Source organism: Zonotrichia albicollis, chromosome Z (genome assembly GCF_047830755.1).
Source record: "Zonotrichia albicollis isolate bZonAlb1 chromosome Z, bZonAlb1.hap1, whole genome shotgun sequence".
NCBI classification, from domain to species: Eukaryota; Metazoa; Chordata; class Aves; order Passeriformes; family Passerellidae; genus Zonotrichia; species Zonotrichia albicollis.
In genome coordinates, this window is record NC_133860.1 from 478,186 (window position 1) to 497,809 (window position 19,624).

Sequence of the window (19,624 nt, forward strand, 5' to 3'; positions counted from 1 at the left end):
TAACTCCTTTAAATGTGTTTCTTGTATTTTTTACCCCATAAAGGATCAATTTTAAAAAATTCCTTTTAGCAAAACCAGGATTTTCCACTCTCACACAAAAAATATCACTGTCCCAAGGCTGGTTGCCCTTTCAGCAGTTCACCACTGTCATGCAGCAAATTGTTCTGCTCTTCCCATCCACTATTTCCAGAACATTTGCAAACAGAAAATGAGCCATTTTGCTTAAGTGCTTTTCATGAAATCCATGACTAGACAATTTGATGAGGAACCTATTCGAACACATATCTGAAATAACAATGTGCAGAATTTTTAAAAATTTGCTTGGGTGGGATATTTTTCCAAGCAGAGGCTAAGATCCTTTAAAAATACCCATAACCAATGAAGTATTTAATAAATTGTTTGGTTTATTATTATGATATGTGCTCTAAGGTTGAAAAGAGGTGGGTTTTAATAAAGATAAGGAGTGTGTAAAAAAATAGGAGGTTGAGCTGTATGTTTTGTGTGCTTTGTGCAAGTACACCTTTGCTGCATGGTCACATTTTACAGAGCAGTAGTTTTGCTGGAATGTAGTAAATTGGAGTTTGACTCAATATGTTTTCACAATGAAGATCTCTCAGACAAAGAATGGCATGAATGTTACTCCCTCCATAGGCAAAGGTGTCAAGATCTCCCTGACAGCAACAGAAAAAGGGTTCATGAAACCATTTAGAGTAGTCTTAGAGTACTAGAAACAAAGGCAAAGATGTCTTGATTGCTTGGAAAAGTTTTCAAGATATAAATTGAGAACATAACAGAAAGGAACAATTAATTTTCTTCTGTCATGAGGACACTGAGATTAAAACAAGGCCGATTAGGCAAATCCTGGTTTTTTGGGTGGGTTGTATTTATTTTCAAATTTTGTTTGTTGTTTTGGTTTTGTTTGCTTGTGTGTGGTTTTAGTGGGTTTTTTTTTTCTTGCTTTTTGTGGGTTTTTTTTGTTTGTTTGGTTGGTTTGGTTTGGTTTTTGTTGTTGTTCTGAGTTTTTTTGTGTTGTTGTTGTTTTTTAAATGATTTAGTTCCTTTTGAATTTGGGATGCATTGGCTGTGAATACGGGTGTGCAGAGCATCTGACACAATGAGATGTAGGACTCAGTTCTGGGTTCTGTGTCCTGGCAGTCCCGGAGTGGAGCTAAAGCCTGACAACACTCACCCTTTTGCTGAGGAATTTCAGCTGCTCTCTGGATTTTGGCTGCATCCAAATGCTGCTGGCAAAATCAATGACTCTCCTTTGTCTTTTACAGTCTAGAAGGAAATCAGGAGAGGAGACAAAGCTTAGTGATGCAAAGGCTCTGTGTTGTACAAAGGCTCTGTTTCTGCTCAGCATTTAAGGGCAGGCTGATGCACGCACAGCTGGGCTGCTCTTAAATGCCTTTAATTCTTAGCCTAATACAGCACCCATTGCTCCTCAAAGCCTTTCATGAGGCATTATCACTCAGACCCATCATCCTCAGGAGTTTGTGAAGGGGACTGCTGCTGTTGGTGAGGCTGTAAATATTGTAATTTCCCAAGTATAAAGGTCTCAATATACATCATGCACAAGTGGTGGTGAGGGTGGTGGCACAAAAAGGGTCAGGTGTAGTCCTGACATCACTATAGTTTTTCCCATAAAAGTTAGGATTCTGCCTAGAATCTGCCTAGATTTTGCAGCCTAGCTCTGTCTTTCATGAATGGTTCTCAGGACACATGAATCTAAAAAAATTATTCATTAGGAACACCAGCTTCTGTGTACACTGCTGAATTAATTTATAAGAACAAGGATTTCAAACATATCCAGGTGTCAGAAACACAGACCTTATCTTCTCAATGTGTTTTTCTCCCAGAAGAAAGTCCCTCTCTGTTGAGGAATATTTTAGCTCTGGAAAGTGAAATGAGAGAGAAACAACTTGTGGGAGTGTCCTGTTTCATCAAAAAAGGTATAATGGAGTTAACATCTCCAGGCTGTAAATGCTGTTCCTTTCTCAAAATAAAGTCAAAAGAAATTGAACTCTTAATTGAAAAGCTTATCTGATTCAATGCTGTACAATGCAGTTTAATTAACACAATCCTCCTTTTCTGTTGTTGTTTGGATTGATCTATAGGTTTATATCTCTTGTTGCAAGAGCAGAACAGGGAATGAGGCAAAACATCACAGTGTAGGAAACCTGCATGCTGCAGTGGGACAGAGTTACCATCTGGCTGGGACAGGAATTCAGGCCAGTGCTGAAGAGATGGAGAGGCACAGATCCTGCCTGACTGGTGCAAAACTGGCCCTGGTGCCTCAGCCACCAAGCTCCACCAGCCCAACAGCTTCTGACAGCAACCTCTCATTGTGTTAGGCTGAAGGACGTTCAGAGCCCCCAAATTCTTCCTCATCAGAACAAGAGCTGACATGCATTTCCTCTGTTGATAAGCTGGTATGAAATCCCACACCAGTCCTACAGACATTATTGACTGTGGCAGCTGAAGTAGAGAATTCACAGTTATTCTAGGGAGATCTTAATTTCTTACCATCTTGATCGATTTCTGCTCCCACTTTTTTTTTTTACCTACAGCAATTTCAGATCCCCCTAAGCCCTAGGAATAATTTACTGTGTGACACTCTGTGACACTGCCACTCTAAAACAAAAAAAGGAGGGGGAAAAAGAAAGGAAAATCTTAAGGATACTACAGACATCTTTTCATTTCTCCAGGCTAATCAACATCAATATTGTGGCAGGATTACCAGGATTTGTAGAGTTATGATCATAATATCCACCAAGAATAAAACAATATATTATTTTTACTGTCTTTGTCAGCAAAACAAAAAATTCTGGCCCTCAAAGAAAATGTTGGCTTGAAAGACTCTGCATTGGGAATTTCATGAAGAACTGTTTTCCTATGCAGTCTTTACACTCAGTGTGTTTGGGGGGGAAGGTGGAAACAAAGGTAGTTAAAGGAGGCGGCATATCCATCTTTCCTCAACAAGAGGGGACAAATCTGTTCCAAGAGCTCTTCAGATGACTGCTGAAATGCACCACAGCCAAGCACAGGGGCTGAGACTGTGCTGCTGTCCTGTGGAAATTGACTGCTGAGCTCTTCAGCCTCAAAATGTCATATTTTCTGCTCCCAGCATTCCTCACACCCACAAAATATTTTTATATTACATTAAAATACCTGCCAAGTCACTTGACTCTGCTGCAAAGACAAAATCTGACTCAAAATTATCTCAGCTGGATGGGCTGAATCTGCTTCCTGTGTCTTCTTTCAACAGAATTCCTGTGGTAGCCCACCACCTGTAACCAATTAAATGTTTTACTTTAAGTAGGATTAAACTCTAAATGTTAGTGATCTTATTCTGACCCCTAAACTCTTAATCTGACCCATAAACCCATTAACATATTTCTGCTGGTAATCCGTAGCCTGAAACTTTGGTAATAAATTCAAAATTGGTTATCCTGTTACTATTATCTAGAAGTGTCATAAAAGCTTGCTGTGTATCATAACAAAAATGCTGATTTATTTCCCAAAACTGATGCAGGTCTTTTTCAGATAAAAAGGTGTGTTGCACATCAATTCTTAACATAGATAAATCTCCAAGGGCTGCTGGTCTAAACCAAGCATGGAGGGTTTCACACCGGCTTACTGTCAGTCAGGTAGTGCTGATGTTTTGGGTAGCAATTATTGCTACAAACATGGAAATCTTGCTTTGAGGGACTAATAATTAAATGAAAAATTACAGTGCATTTTATGGACCAAAAAAAATTGTTTTGTGATAAATACCTTGGAGGTCTTCATGTGCAATATGTGTTTCTCAAGATACTGACGCTATAGAAGTGATGTGTGTACTATAAATGTTTGGTGGTTGGTTTTTTTTGCTCCGGACCAATTTTTCTATGAGGGAGGGACATTTTTGAATATTAACCTCCTTGGGAATAAAAATAATGATCTGGCAGGTAAGTACTTCTCCTCTCTTGCCCTGGCACTCATATACTGATATAAGAGCCAAATTTACAGGGGATTTTCAGATGTGTAAAAGGCCAGATGGAATGCAAAGAAGGGGAAGAACTGAGCTCATTTACTTACATGCAGGAGCTTCTAAGTAATGAATTCACCTGTCATGTAGATAGCAGAGCTAAGGCAACAAAGTGTGTATTAGAGGTTCATTATTTATCAGAAACAAGCTTTAGATATTAACCTGTATTCTATAAGCATTTAGCACACTCACAGTTAAAGAAATGTATCAAACTGATGTTGTAGGACTGTGTTGGGCTTGAAAAAGGTTTGTAACACATGTTTTGTGTTGAGAAGAGGTAGATATCCTGGATTAGATGCAATATTAATTGCCCATGATTTTGCTTGTATTATCACAGTTCCCTGAGCTGTTGTAGGTGGGACCAGTCCAGATATTCCCACATGCCACTGGAACTAAAAAATTGCTGAAGCTTGGAGCAGTCATTAGTCCCTCTGGGTTTTTGTCCTACATTTTTTTACAGCTGCCTCAGAGAAAGCTCCAGTTTCCATCTGTCTTTGCATCTGGGAAGATGAACTGTAAATCCTCTCTTTGCTTTGCACTGCCAGACCAATCCTGAGAAGTCCAAAGACCACATCACTGTAAACTTTGAAGAAAGGAATTGAGAGAATGAATCTCACTAAGGATTCTAGGGAAAGTACTGTGAGAGCAAGCAGTGGCTTTACCAGTCCTGTAATAGCCTGTGTTGCTAGAAACACAAACAAAAGCATTTGGTATGAGCAGATTTCCCAGGAGTTGGTGGATTTCATTCATAGATACAATCCATTGCTGTAATTGGAGCAGCTGTTTCAAACACAGGTACAGCCTAGAAAAAATCCTCAGCCACTATTACAGGACAATTTCCATGCCAACCTGAGGTGGTGCATAATATTCTATACAACAGTTGTTGTGCAGAACATAAGATAAACAAATATGCCAGAGGCCATGAACTGGCATTTAATGTTCTTATGTATATTTATTTATTAATATTTTTCTTTATCAGCTTACTTTTTTTATCTACATTCAAGTCTTCAGCTTTTCTCTACCTATCAGTGCAACAACAGACACAACATTTTGGAACCATTTCAGTGCTCAATGCAACTCTGTGTAGCTTTCATTTACATCCCAGACATGCATTTCTTTAGTGCGAATCCATTCCTATTGTCCCTGAAAAGAGCAGCAACTTTTCCATGACAGAAATGTGAAGAGAAAAGCCTTTTTTATAAAGAACTGAGGTTTCCTGGGAGTCAAAGCTGATATATGGGGAAGCTTTAAGATTAAAGCACAACAAATCAATTAAAAAGCAACTTGAGGAACTTTGCTCATTTTTCACAGTAAGGTTGGGCATTAAGTTATTTTCCTCTCCACAGCTCTTTAATCTTTGTTCACAAAACATAGGTAAATATTTTTCACGTATACCTCTCTGAGGAGGTGCAGGTCCATGTAGATCTTACAGGAAGGACCAGGCATTTCCTCTGGTCCTGACATGACATTTTTTTCCTGAATGAAGCTAGAACAAAATAGTGGTTTATGTGCATAAACCAGTGTGCATAAACATTTACACCCAAATTCTGAGCTGTGATGGTTTAGGGCCAAAGTTCCAACTTCCACTGTAGATTCTGCACATTATGGCATTGGTAATAAACAACAACTAGTCTGGTGATGAGTGTTTCTAAAAAAATATGACCTTGGATGCCATGATTTCACTTTCTGATTCATACGTATTCTGTACCAGCAGCAGGATCAAGTGATGTTTAACATGAAATCACATAATCTTATCACTTGAATGAAATGAAACAGGTATTTAGTTTAATAGAAGACCCTGTTCTTTTTTTCCCCAATTATAAAGGGATTTCTCTGAGCAAACAAGGGAAAGCAGCAAAGTATAAGTTTTCTCTTTGCCAGGTAAAATTTAGTTCCTTCTCAAAATTATGTATTAGGCCATTGGAAAGAAAAATAGTGTTCTCTTCTTTTTAGTGGATATAAATGGGCACATTCATATTCCAGCAGAGAAGACTAAACTTGATTAATTCAACAGGGTATATACTAAACAAATCACAGTCTGTGTAAGAAGAAAGCAAACAAAAGGAATAACAGTTTCCAAATAAATGCACATGCACAGTGGATGCCAGACTAATACGTGGTACACGAGAATCAATCCATGTTCATTGCTGGTGCTTGTCCCACAGCTGCCAATGTCCTGAATGTGATGAGACAGACACCCAAAAGTACCAGACTTCTCTTGAAGTCTCTGGAGTCTCCCCTGGGAGCTGGAAACACAGCCATGATCCAGGAGTACAGCCTGAGCTTGTCCCCTGGCTGGGGACACAGTGGCCACTGCAGTTTTTGGCCCTTTTAAATTGAAGGTGGTTTTGGGTGCTTTCTGTAGCTGGATGTGTCACCTGGAGCAGCTCCAAATTTGTTATTTGCAAAGTTATCAGGGGTGGATGGAGAGGGGAGCATGCCATGTTGGTGTTGAAGAACCTGACTCAGCCTGACTCATCATTCCCAAAGTTAAACGTCCTATTTGTGGAAAAACAAACTATTGAAATATGTATCCCAATATAACCGGTTAGATGGTGCCTAGGCCAATTCTGACCTTCGCTGCTGGGCCAGAGGCAGCACTGCGGTGTTCACCCCAGAGATACCTTGGCTGGCGGCAGAGTGCAGCGGGGCACAAGACAGGACTCCATTTACCTCAGGGGACAGCTTCTGGCGATGGTGAAGAGAAGAAGGGAGCGGATTCTGCTAGAAGGTAGCCAGATGTTTATTCCATGAGCACAGATATGTCTGCACTGGGCTACTGCTGATAACAGAATAGAGGCTGCATGGTCCCATTCACATTTTAAGCTCAGGACAGGGGAAGGGGAGGGGACAGGTGAGTCACCAACCAGGTGAAGGGGCAGGGTCTCAAGAGACTAGGGACACCTATCACACGACGCCTTGCTGGTATGTTAGCCTGATTGACAGGGCACACTCAGCGAGGGGCGAGGGGGAAGGGAGAAGGTAAAACAGGATATTGCAACACACCACAACAACAAACTACCTCTTAAAGTACCTTATAAGGGAACCAACAAGTTATCAACAACTTACCTAAAAGCTGCTGAGAGAACACAGCTGGCCTGGAGACATAAAATTGGCAGCCCTAACTTCAACAATTCTCACTTTTTAGCATCAGGGATGTTTAACACATTCCTTTCAGTATGGAGATTCCTCCTTTGAGCAGGGATGTCGCTCAAGGCTTCTCTCTGAGCCTGGGCCACAGCCATTGGTGTGGGTGAGTGGCATCAATATCTACTCAATTATTGCTTTTTGCTAGCTTTAATATTGCTTCACAAAAAGTGCATTTAACTAGTAGTTATGGATACCTATGCTGTGTAGTAATCAGTAATCCTGATGATCTTTTAGTCTAATTGTTGCCATAATAGATTTAAATAAATTATTTTTATATAAATATATTTGGTGTTCCATCCTTATGGCTGAAGGACAAAGTCACATAAAGACTCAATTATACCTGTATAATTCTTAAATATGAGCTGTTGCCTGAATCTGGGGTAAAGATTGGATGCAGGCACACCCAGGCTTCTATCTGAAGAGTTTAGAAAGCCACTGGGTCCTTATGTCCCAGTGGAAGATCTTCTGATGAATTTTATCTGCAGCAGCTGTGTGCCCACATTTCATGTTAAACTTCAAAGAATGGCTTCTGCCACTGCTGGACTGGGTTTGGGCGCTGGGCTCAAGCAACTCGATCCTCCTGGCGTGGGGAAGGGTTTGTTTTGTACACAAAATTATAGAGAACTAAAAAAAAAATGCAAGAGTAATAGAGTCGTGGCAGAATCGCAGAATGGTTTGGGTCGAAAGGTGCTTTAAAGGTCACCTGGTGCAACTTGCTTGCTGTGACTGAGGACACCTTCCACTATCCCAGGTTACTCCAAGCCCTGTCCAGCCTGGTCTTGGACACTTCCAGGAATGGGGCAGCCACAGCTTCTTTGGACAACCAGTACAAGCGTCTGACCACCCTCTCAGAGAAGAATTTCTCCCCAGTATCCCATCCAACCCTGCCCTCTGGAAGTGGGAGGCCATTCTCCCTTGACCTATCATGCTGTCCAGTCCCTTGTCCAAATTCCCTCTCCAGCTCACCTGAAAACCCTTTAGGCACTGGAAGGGGCCATAAGGTCTCCCTTGAGCCTCCTCTTCTCCAGGCTGAGCACCCCCATCTCTCTCAGCCTGTCTTCATACGGAGGAGATCCAGCCCTCTGACAATCTTTGTGAAAAATATCTTCTAGACCACTCAAGGATGTGCAGAATGACAAAGATCCTAGGATTTTCTGTTGTGTGATGTTTTTTCTAATCCAAAAAAAGGAAAAATCTGCACCAGCACAGTGGCATTTATTCATTGTGTGTAGATGGTGACATTTCACTTCCCTACTATTCTGGAATTGAAATTTCTCTCACAGATCAGTAAGTGCAAATATCCTGGCTTTTTCCTTTCCTCTCTGCTACTGAGATAGTTTTCTATCCATTCACATTTGCTATTGCAATCAGCTTTACATTGACCAAGGGAAAACTGGCTGCAGTGGTGTTACAGGCAAAGCTGAAGTTTGCATTTAAGATCAGAGATTAAATATCCCACACATCACAGAAAAACTGAAAGAGGGAGCTATGTTTTATATTATTAATTTTTTTTTTATCAATAATACTTATAACAGATGTAAGAAGTTAGTTCTGATACTATTACAAAGTTGTACAAGAAATCTTACTGACCAGGGAAGGAGAAAACCCCAAGAAATACAGGGAAGCTAGAGGAGAAATGCTCCTGTGTGCAGAAATAATCAGGGCACAGTTTATGTCCATTATATCCTTATTTTAATTACAGCATAAGTGACACAAAAATAGAAAGCATAAATTGGAACAGTCCTTCAACACCCACATACTTGCTTAACTGGATTCACCATTAGGAATCAGAATTGGGTTAGTGCATTGTTCCTGAGTTTCAATGCACAAAGGGTACTGAATCAGATTTAAAATTGAGTGAGGATCCCACAAGCCCTAGCTGGCTCTTTATTTAGCAAATGCATAGCTTAAAATTAGGCATGTTTTCAAGTGCCTGACTGAATCATTGCCCTGCTGCTCAGCAGTATCAAATTTTCATCCAATCTCAACTTAGGGGAAAAAAAAAAGGGTAAGATTTGAAAAATGTCATCCTTCTTTTAGGCTTTACTTCCTGTAATTAAAAATACCCTCATTTAACTTATTTTGCTTTTATAGAATCCAAGATATTATTGGATTCTTGCACAAAAACTTTCCATATAAAATAGAATAGAAGCATAAAACCCCTTAATCAGCTGAAAGTTTTATTCAAAAATTAATTAATTTTCACAATTTGTCTTGAGAAATGTACCGATCAAGAATCTGTTCTGTGGTTTCTTCAGGTAATTAGCATCAGTTAAAAGCAAAATAGCTGGTTATTGCTGTCAATAGCATAATTATTATATTCCTAGTTGCCATTATAATTATTAACATTTACCTCTTGCTCTCTCACAGTCCAGTAAAGTCCAGTTCCTTACTACATATTTTCTGCTGTTTCCAAGGATTGTCCATATTCTGATTGTCCAAATTCCTTAAAACAGAATTAGCAAAGGGATCATCTCTGTTTGCCTTTCCATTTCCAACACAAATTCGGCTGTACTTGAGAACTTGCAGAGAGATGAATGTTTGACCTCTTGAAATAAGCTTTATTAATAATGTATAGAATTACCAGCAAAACCAGGTTTACAGATTGAAGAAGGAAAAGGAGTAAGGTGGAGCCTGCTGTTATTTTGTGGGTTTAATCCTTGCTGGTGGTGGCAGAGGTGTTTAAGAAGCAGCTGGACGTGACACTTAGCACCGAGGTGTAATTGACAAGGTGGTGTTTCGCCAAAGGCTGGACTCCATGATCTTAGAAATACTTTCCAGCCATACTGATTCTATGATTCTATGTCTAGCTTGTGTATCAGTTTTAAAAAAAATACTGAGAAAAAACCTCCAGATATACAATTATTTTTAATATAACTGCCTTACACCTGGATTTCAACATGTTGTTTGTTTTTAAAAACCAATATCTTGCTAGAGCAAATTAAAATCTACAAAGATTCCAGCCTGCAGTCTATAAAGAATTATTGTGAGACAGGTGCCTTTGAAATTCAAGGCTATAATATTGATAATAAAACTGGAAATTTTGGTGTTGACTTCCATAAGTTTTAATTTTGGTGTTAAGTTCCATAAATTTTCCATTAAGTTTAAAAAAAAAAACAACTTAATTCAACTTAATTCAAAACTTAAAGTCCTCCCTTAATTCAAAGAGCCAAGGTCCATCTCTCACAGTACAGAGAGGCTCTGGGGATGTGCCTGCTTTGCCACAGGGTGCTCCTCCTGCAGCAAGAACCACTGGTCCCAGCCATGACACAGAAACCACCTGGAAATCATCCAGACAAAGGGTAAAACTCAGGCACAAATTGTTATGGACAGATTTTCTTCAGATCTGTAAATTGCTGTTAGAGTTATTCAGATACTAATTCTCTGGTTTTCATCTCTTTGGGGGACTATAATAATACATTTATAACAGGTATTAAATAATATCTGTGTAAAAAACTGAATAGTATCTGTGTAAATAAGAAATAAGGAGTATCTGTGTAAAATAGACATGATATATATATACACAACACAGCCAATAAGTTGGTATGGTACTATATTGTTATAGATGTAATAGTACTATAATAATAGTATCTCATAATTTGACAGTCTTCACTCTAATGCATCAATCAAAGCATTATTGTGTATTATTGCCCCTCTCTGGTGCACACTCATGACAGACATACTGATTTCCAGCTCATGACTGAGTTAATGAAGAAACACAATCTTATGAAATGGTAGGAATGGAACAAGAAACAAATAAAATGTGCTCAGAAAGTGATTTGACAGGATTAAAGCACCCCTCAGGAAATACAGGTCCTCTGTGGGCAGTTATGGCAGTCACAGGCAGTGGCCTTGATTTATCCTCTGGGATAGAGAATGTGTCCATATATTCATAGATGAGTTAAAAGTGTCACCAGGAAACTGCAGCACCAGGGGATTTTGAGAAATTGCTCTGACACGGTCTCAGCCAGGAAAGAGCAAAAGCATATGTATTCCCAGCCATGGTGAGGGATTATGTTTTAGTGAAAAACTTCCTTCCATGTAGGATGAAAAGTTAGGGAAGGAAGGTCTGGGTCTTCTGTGAGACTTGGCATTTCCAAACATCCCACATGCAGCATTTGAATAAAGTTTTACTACCGGATCTCTCACGTCCCTGTAGTCCTTTCCTGAGGGGTGAGTAAAATAAGTGTCTTATACCATGTAAGCTTTCCATTTTCTTCTCTTCCCACCACTGTGATCAAAGCAATTCATATGCAGGGCAGATTTAATCAGATTTCTGGCAAAACTTAAACTATTAAAAAAAAAAAATGCAGATCTCAAGTTTTCCAGAAAGCCTCTCTCAAATAACCCCACTTTTCAAACATGAGCTGCAACCTCAGGTGAAAATCCTGCTGTTTAAGGAAATCTTTTAGTGAGTTGCAGTGTAATGACTACAAATGTCAATATATCAGATATTCCCAGCAGATTCTTAACTATGATGGATGTTACCCAGAAAAGCCTCCTTCTTGTAAGAAAATAGAAAGTTCTAGCTGAATATTTCCTTTAAATAATGATAATTTGAAGCTATCAACAGGTTTAAGCAAATTGCATCCACTTTTCCCATTTGTTAATGGTATTACTAGCCACATCCAGGAGAAAAGAGACAGTGTTTAGTGTGGCATTAGAAATGCTGGAATTTGTTGTTGCTATATACTACAAGGAGAGATGTTAAAAGTGATTTTTAAAGGTTATTTACTCAGGATGATGACAGTACTAATTCTGTTCTTGTGAGGCTCCCTGATTCTTATATACTTACCTTTTGGTGAGTCCTGAGAGGAGTTTTGCATAATAAACCAATATTGAACAGAGTCCAAAATAGCAACACAAGAGAAGTTTCTTCTCTAATGTTTTTAGCCTTTAAATTACAGTCTTGTGCAGCTATTATTTTCGGAAGATACAAGTAATGTTTTAACTAGATTACCTAGTGAGAAGAAAAATATTCACATTTCAGACAAAACTGATGCTTTTGCTCATCTCAGAAAGTCAAGACAAATCCAAGGTTAACGGTTACTGTAGTACAAATGTGGCTTTTGTTTGAAAAGATGAGAGTTAAATTTTGTTTTCCTTATCAACATGTAGATTCAGTCTCTGTGTTATTAGTACAACTTCCATAGGAAGCTCAGAAAGGTAAAAACTCTGCTTCAGTGATGGCTCTCTCATTTTCAAGGCCCAGTAAAAAAAACAAGAAATCCAAAGGACCATTACCACATCTGAGTGCATTTTCCTCATGTATGTAGGTTTAAAATGTGAGGGATTAAAACACGAATGTCTGGGGACACTGGCACTGTCACCCTCACACCTGGATGACAAACTGTACAAGCACCACCATTTGGTGTAGTTCCTTTTGTCAGGCTCGATTTCAGAGTTTGCCACACCCTTCCATGTTTCCTACCACGGGCCTTGAACCTAAAGAACATTTTCTTGTCTCATTCTATCTTTTGCAAACACCTGGGAGTGCAGATATTCTGTATGAATGTTTTCTAGGATGGAAAACAGGAAAATGAAGAAAACTGCTGTTCCTCAGCAGGAATACAAGTTAAGTGTTTTAAGCTAAGCATCACATTATGCCTCAAAAATCTCTATTTTTGGTTATCTGAAGGCTCACTTTTCTATACTGAGATAGATGTAAGTTCCCAAAGAAACAAAATGCAGATGTTGGAATGATTTTCAGTCTCCCTTCAAATGAACCTAATAACTAATGCAATTATTTTGAATAAAACATCAAATTTTACAACTAACTTAGGACCTCAAGGACCAGAACAAATGCAGGTCTCTCCTACTACTGAAATACATAAATAATGTCCACCCTATCGTCCCCCCTAGGTTAGTTCTTCCTGTGATAAAAGGTAGACAAAAAAACACACAAAGCTGCACCATAAAATCAGGAACACTTTAGAAGGGATGTAAAGTTTCTGTTTAAAAAACTTCCAGCTAAACCAAGATTAGGATAACTTCTGATACTAAGGAAATCCTGCATGTGCTGATGAACGCAGGCAAGACACCAAATCAGGGAGCTGCCCTGACTTGTTGCTCATGGCACAGATCAAGATTTACGTTCTGTTCTTGGAACAGGTTCAACTGCATTAATTTTTAATCAGTCAGGATATTAGTTCTCTGCATAGGCATTGTCCTCCGTCAGTATTTAATCAATTTGACTCTCTTTATAAACTTTTTCTGCAGCTCTTCAGATGCAAGTGCCACACGGACTGTGTCACAATTTAAATCAGTCCCATTTTCATAGAATAGAAATGTGTATCAGCCATTTTGATCCTGTCTTAGCCTGTGGTGGTTGCAGACTGAGCACACCCACATCTCGCCATCAATGCCAATGGCAAGAAATCCACAGGGCAATGCGCATTAGAAAAATCTTGCCAGGCAGTACTCAGCCAAAAAAACCCCAATGCTTTCTCAGAAAGTTTGATAATTCTGGTTGTGTTATTCCTAAATTTAAATCCAAGATAAAAATGAAATTGAGAAAAATTCTCCCACCCTATTAAAATATTCAGCATCTCACATTTCCTTCTCTCCACTGGAAATAAAAAATAATTAATTGAATTTTTAAAAAGTAGAAAATCTTTAAACAATTCAAGCAAAAGACAGTGAAGTTCAGTGTCAGAATATTGGAATATTTCTTATTGGAATATCACAATTTAAGCTATTTCAGCTTTCTTGTATTTTAAAATTCTGTTTCCATCATGAAAATATTTTAATGCAGCTAATTTTGTCTCTAATTTCCCTCTCTGTCACCTGTACTCAGTAACCCCTCAATCATTTTTTCCAGGATTAAGTTTAAAAGCCAGATCACCTCATCAAACTGCAGGCCCACATTTGCTTTATACAACAATGGAAGCATTGTAGCAATTTTTCTTCCCCTCCCAGGAGCATGATGAAACTGTAGCTTTACACTGAAAATTGCCTTTGAACAGAATGGTCTACTCTGGCATGAGCAGTCTGTCCTGTGTGCACACAGAGTCGTACCTGCTGTCTCTGCTGACTGAAATAAATTACACATAACTCATCAGTGCCAGCATGCTGACAGCGAGAGGAGCTGGGACCTAACCCTGCTCACAATCAGCTGATTCTTTATCTGCCTTTGCAAGAGACATAACTAACCTGGCCTGACTTTCATGTGGAAAACTGAGTTTGTTGATTGGAAATTTTAGAATAAGAAGTAAATTTTAAAAAGCAAAAGGAAGCAATTTTCTGAGGTTTGTTTGTTTGTTTGTTTGTTTTAGGGGGTTTTTGTGTTTTGTTGTTGTTCTTGTTGTTTTTAGTTTTATTTGTTTGTGGTTTTTTTAAAATATACCTTCTACTGAGACTGTTTATCAGCTGGAAAAATATGATGAACCAGGACTCAGCTACTCCTGTTTTAGAATTAATTCTGAGGGGACAAGATGAAATCATGGAGGCAATAGCCAGGCACCATGATTTTGCCTTTAATTAGGACCCAGGCAGTATATCACATTGATAAATAGATTATCTGGAAAGACAGTCTTTAATATCTGAGGTACTCCCATTTCATTTCAGGTAGTGTACTGGTTTAAGTGCATAGCTGGCTTGGGGGCTAATTGCCTATTTTCTCCAAGTTTTACACCGATATTTCCCCTAGAAAATTCAAATCCTGCACAAGAATGCTGAAAGCAGTTCTGTGTTCATAAGTGGATCCACATTTTCAGAGACGACTGATGCTACATTTGCCTTGCTCCATTAGAGAGCCAGTGAAGTGAATTGTCTATTTGTTCAACTGCAGTTTTTGTTTCTTAGTGCTCCCTGGAGTACCCAGATTCCTCTTCTTCCAGTAGTGAAATGTCTTGCCTGCTGTCTAGTGACACAAATCTCAGCTATTTACTCTGATTTCACTGAAATATACTGAAATATACACTGAAATACATATACGGTATATGTAAAGTGGAAAGGCTTTTTAACCATCCCAGGATGCTTACGGTTCCTTGGTCTAAAAAAATGAGCTATATTTTAAACAAATTACTGGAAAACTTCCTTCCCTAATTATACTAAAGATTCTTAGCATCTCTTCACACCTTCTTTTTCTAAAGACCTTTACTGAGAGCTCTGGGCCTTGACTGGCAGCTGACCCCATCCTTACCAGAATATGTCATTTCTTTTTTGACTCTTCTTCTCTGAAACAATCTGTTAAGATTGTCTTGTGAGGAAACTTTTCTTGATCTCCTTGTCATCTGAGGAAGGGGGAAGCTCTATGTCTTTATTGCTGCCTTTCTTACTTCACTCTCCATTTCCAGCACATTTCAAAACCATGTGTTTAATACAATTTTTCTGGCTACAGTGCAACTCAGAGTCGCAGGGAGTAACAAAGCTGTTGGATAATTGTCCATCAAACAAAATATCTGGCAGTTTAATGAATTAAAAAGGCTACCTTTTAATTCATTAAACTGCCAGATATTTTGTGTGATGGACAATTAAAGGCTACCCGGTGTGATGGCTTAGTCCCCCTGTGCTACACTTAGGCTTGTGAGTTCTAGAAATTTCTAGAAAGAGTTGCATCTTTTCCATCCCTGCTGTCAGAGACCCATTTCTCTAGCACTCTCCTGAAGGAGAGTGTAGGAAGAAGATGCAAAGCCAGAGAGGAGTTGTTTTCCTTCACAAAGCTTGACTTGCCTTTCCCATCTATCAATACTGTTTAAACACTTATCACCTTAACTGGGCACTTTATTTATAAATACAGAATGAAACAATTGAAACTAGGGAGGTTGTGACAAAAAGCACAACTTCTTGCTTTGTTTGAACAGCCAGTATAGGATGAATGCTCTAAACAAACATAGACAGTAAATCCCACAGTGGAAGAATGTACGAACACATTTAGGTGTTGTTTCGGTGCCCTTAAGAGCCTTTGCTGATCTGAGTTAACTCCTCAAACTCCCTCTAAATTAACCAAGCAGAAGGATAAATTAGGGAAAAAACAGTTGATTGACCTCAGGAAAAAATGAAAAGAGAGGAAAGAAGGAAGGGTAGAAAGAGGATGAACCATGAGATTGTAGCAGGGATTTGGAGAAGATGGGAAAAAAGGAATGGGACCCTTCAGAAGTTCTGACCCAGGGTGGTCTGGCACCTGCTGGAATGTGTCCATGTCTCTGAGGAAGTTTTGGACATAAATTTTGAATCTCAAGCATGAAGTTCAAATCCAGAGGAGACACATGAATCCAGCTACAAAGAAGTCTTGAAAATAAGGTTAAACCCCCTCAAAATCCCTTAACTCTTGTGCAGAGAATATAATTTTAATGCATCCTTCATTTCTGACAGCTGCCATTATTCCTGAAAGGGTGTGAAGAAAGGGTTTGTGGGCAGAACAGCAAATGTTAAAAAATCAGTTGGGTTCAGTTGCTCCAGGATTGCTTGTGCAAGAAGGCGGCCACTTCAAATTAAACTAGTTTAAAAAACAATGAAAACATCTATTCTACTCAGTAGGTTATCTTGTTACAAGATTCTTTGTCATGGGATGCCACGGTTCAGATGCTGAAGTGATTCAGAAGTAAAATGCTAGAAAAATACATGCAAACAATTATCTCAGGAACCACTGGAAAAAACATATAATTTCTTGCTCAGGACATGGGTGAAACTTAAATTCCTGGGAGCTGGAAATGGTGCAGTGGGTGGAGTGGAGAACTGCTTGGTCTTTCTTCTCTTTATTAATTTCTTCTTGCCTGTGCACCTCCAACTGGCCATGCCAGAGGTGCTGGACCAGTCTGGGATGGTTATCACAACATACAGAAAAAAATGCCATTCCTATTCATCAGATGAGGGAAAGAAAGTCTTGTTCTCCAAAGAGAAAACAAGAGTATTTAATCTGAGGAATGATCTGGCTGTTTTCTTGCAATCAGTGATGGCAAGGCAGGTAGGGATTAATTCAAATGTTACGCTACAATAAGGCAGAGAAATCCACCAGTTTATTTTGCACTCTGAAAATCTGTGGTTCCCATGGTAATATTTGGATATGAGAAAGTTGACTAAGCATCTTCAGCATAGGGATTTCTGCCTCAGTTTCTGTGAAGTATGATATGGAGATGTGCAGCTCCTTTTGAACTGTGAGAAGTGGGTTTATCAATAGGCATTAGGTGATTGGTATCTAGTACACAGCAGCTTTTTAACTGTGACTCTGTGACTACTTGGCTTTAAGGAACTGAGTGGCCTGAGATAAAATGTCTTCACTATTTCTGAGGTAAATATAATTTTTCCATACATGAATCTTTCTGGTTCTCCTGGTGAGAATGATTACTAACTTCACTACAGCAGAAGCTGCTGTGGAGAAGTGTTCATCATCTGTGGTAATAAAAACAGACATAGGAAATACTGCCCTAAACAGTCAAAAATTGAGGCATCAATATTTTCACTTTCTTCTGTTCTTCTATCCAAGTCTCATGCAAGTTACAGAGTATTTTTTTTTTGTCTGGAGTTTAACAATTTTAGGTCTTCAGTCACATTCAATTAATTCTAAACATACTTGAGTCTTTGCTAAAAAAACTCAGATATAATGGGTTTTTTGATGAACAGCCAATGTTTTAAAACGTTGTTTCTTTTGTCTTCTTTTATGGCACCCTATTATAACCCATATGAATGGTCTTCTTTCTCTTAGAAAATACACCTTTGAATTTAAGTAGCATGGTATTTTAAAAAACCCCATGGTCCTGAAATCATGGTCTCCCAAGGCACTGCTGTTCTTCCTCTTACTTACAGCTTCTCTGTCCAACTGGATATACTGCTCCTGTATGCCACAAGGAGAACACTAATCAAACTAATCAAGTTTGCTTTGTAATTTTTAAATGAAAGAGTACCCTGCGAGGAGTACAGAGATACTGTCTGAACAGGCAGGGTTGAGAGTAGGAAAGCCAAAACTGAAGTGGACTCTAACATGGCCAAGGATGTCAAAAACATAAAGAAAAGCCTCTGTAAGAAGACAGGGACAGGATGATATGGGCCCACTGCTGAGCAAGGCAGGGGCCCCAGTTGCATAGGATGTGAAAAGGCTGAAGTACTAAGTACCTTCTTGGGAAGTGAAAATAAACAACACACTCACTAGATGCTTGAGGCATGCAAAAGGTCTCTCTGATTTTTTCTCTTTTAGTTTTTTCCCTTTCTTTTTTTTTCCCTTTTATGTTTTCTCTCCCTCAAGGGAGATTCATTTTACTCTACATCACTAGCAGCTAGGAAATCTCTTTGCAAACAATAATGTGACTTTGTGGAAAGGCTGTGTTTACTGACCATAAATGCACCTTGCAAAGATACCTCAGTTTCTCATGTTTAATCCTTCTGACTTGAATTTGACATTCAAATGGGAAGAGATTGCCAAGGAAAACAGAAGTGAAGAGCTAAATACACGGACTCCCAAAGGGGAGACAAATTGGTTATATTTCTCTAGTACCCTTTTCTTTTCTGTTTTCCTCTATCCATCTGCAACATCCAAACCTTAATCAAATAATTCTTGCCTTGCACAAGAGTACATGAAGATGCTCACATCCTCTTATGAAATTTCTTATATGACATCTCTCCTATGTTGAGAAATCTCATAGCTAAGTGAATTTTTATCCAATCCATCAGAAAACTTGTCAGTTCCAATACTTTTTAAAGGAAATGCAGACAGAAATTAATTTGACATGTTTCTAACTGCTTTCCTGACAGTTTGTGTGAGAGTTTTGCCTGTTCCTGATTTCAGGGCAATATAGGAAGCCTCCATGTGTCCATTTTCCTGTGGCAGTGGTGGGTTAATTTTTTTTCCTTTTCCCATTGCAGGGAAACATTCAGTGCAAAATATACCTTAAATCCATTGCAGAAACAGACATTTCTGCTGCTCAGGATAACTTCTTGCTCATTCAGAAGGAGAAAAGTACAGGCCCAAACCTTGGCTACACACAAGGCTTAACAGAGTGCTCCTCCCCAAAAACTTTCTAAGAGAACCATAAGATGCAGGAAAACAGACTGCCAAAGGCAAAATCATTTTTCCTATATGCATTTTTCCATGTTCTATACCATGTTCTATCTTTCAATCTGATAGCACAAGCCTTGCCAGAGAAAGAGGCAGAAAGGCATCTTGAAAAAGCAGATACCAGTTTAGCCACCTCTTTGTCCTCTAACTCTTCTAGTCACATCCTCCACAAAAATACTGAATGAGCTCTAGAAAATTTATTTGTCGATATTTGCATTTTGTTTTCCCCTCCTGCAGCTGTATCCCTGTATTTTGTACTCAACATCTGGAACTTAAATTTTGGGAATAAACAAGCTGTTTTCTTTTGTAAAGTTGTTTATTAAACCTAGATATTTCTTTTTCCCATCTGACTTGACACATCAAACCAGTGTACTGCAGGCAGACTGCCTCTGAGGATAATTACTGAAATCGCAGCTCTCAGGAATCTCAGGACCATGCAGCTCATCCTATCT

The 19,624-nt window shown here is 38.9% G+C and overlaps 1 protein-coding gene across 3 annotated transcripts in view; it reads right to left on the minus strand.

Moving 5' to 3' along the window:
* Positions 1-1,895, minus strand: part of LOC113460215 (uncharacterized) — a 36,616-nt gene extending 34,721 nt beyond the window's left edge. For all 3 annotated transcript variants that reach the window (XM_074532890.1, XM_074532889.1, XM_074532891.1), the window contains exons 1-2: positions 1,831-1,895; positions 1,190-1,281 (exon numbers count right to left, since the gene is read on the minus strand). The gene's annotated coding sequence lies outside the window, so the exon portion shown is untranslated. The remainder of the gene's footprint in view (positions 1-1,189; positions 1,282-1,830) is intronic.
* Between the last annotated feature and the right edge of the window lie 17,729 nt (positions 1,896-19,624).